We start from the raw sequence: 1,056 nt of genomic DNA on the forward strand, positions 1-1,056 counted from the left end.
GGCTTCTTGTGTCAAAGAAGTTCTGAGCATGGGATTTGGTATAATGTTTTTGTTTGTTTGTTTGTTTGTTTGCGGTACGTGGGCCTCTCACTGCTGTGGCCTCTCCCATTGCGGAGCACAGGCTCCGGACGCGCAGGCTCAGCGGCCATGACTCACGGGCCCAGCCGCTCCGCGGCATGTGGGATCTTCCCGGACCGGGGCACGAACCTGTGTCCCCTGCATCGGTAGGCGGACTCTCAACCACTGCGCCACCAGGGAAGCCCAGGATTTGGTATAATGAATTGTGTTTATAAAGGGGGGCTTAATTCCACTCAAACAGGATTGCATGTAGCAGTATTTTTCTCTGTCTTAATAGCAAAACTGCTAAAATATTTTCAAAAACATTATCTGAGACTGCAGTTGCAACAGTATTAAGGAGATCGCTACGCATTCTCTTCCTTTTTTTCCCTCTGTATCGGACAGTCCACTCTACATACCAACTCTATTTCACATGTAAACATGTCCTCTTCCCTCAGTCCACCTTCCTGCCCTTGGCATCTGGGTTACATCTATAGAAACACGTGTGAATTATTTGTCGGGGTAATTGTGCTTTGATAGACAAAATGTCCAAGTATATCCATAAAGGAAATCTACCTCTAATCCCTTTTAATTTAATTAATTAATTAATTAATTTTATTAAATTTTTTTTTTGGCCACACCACATGTGGGATCTTAGTTCCCCTACCAGGGATGGAACCCGCGCCCCCTGCTGTGGAAGCGAGGAATCCTAACCACTGGACGGCCAGGGAAGTCCCTCTTTTAATTTTATTTTTAACTGGGCTGCCACCTGCTTACCACGATCTTTCCCTCTTATCTAGGTAAGATCTTCCTTTTCTCTGCTAACATAACGCTCTGCTTTTGAGCCCTCACATCCGTTTCATTGGCAGCTTTATGAGAACTTTACTGTCCTTGCCTACACCCCACTCCCACCAAAAGGATGCTTCCTGGCGACACATCATCTGGCATTGCTCTCGACAGGGATACGCTGGGGCTGGGTAGAAAGTGTCCCTTTTTCTG

This window comes from Tursiops truncatus, chromosome 2, assembly GCF_011762595.2.
Source record: "Tursiops truncatus isolate mTurTru1 chromosome 2, mTurTru1.mat.Y, whole genome shotgun sequence".
Taxonomy (NCBI): Eukaryota; Metazoa; Chordata; class Mammalia; order Artiodactyla; family Delphinidae; genus Tursiops; species Tursiops truncatus.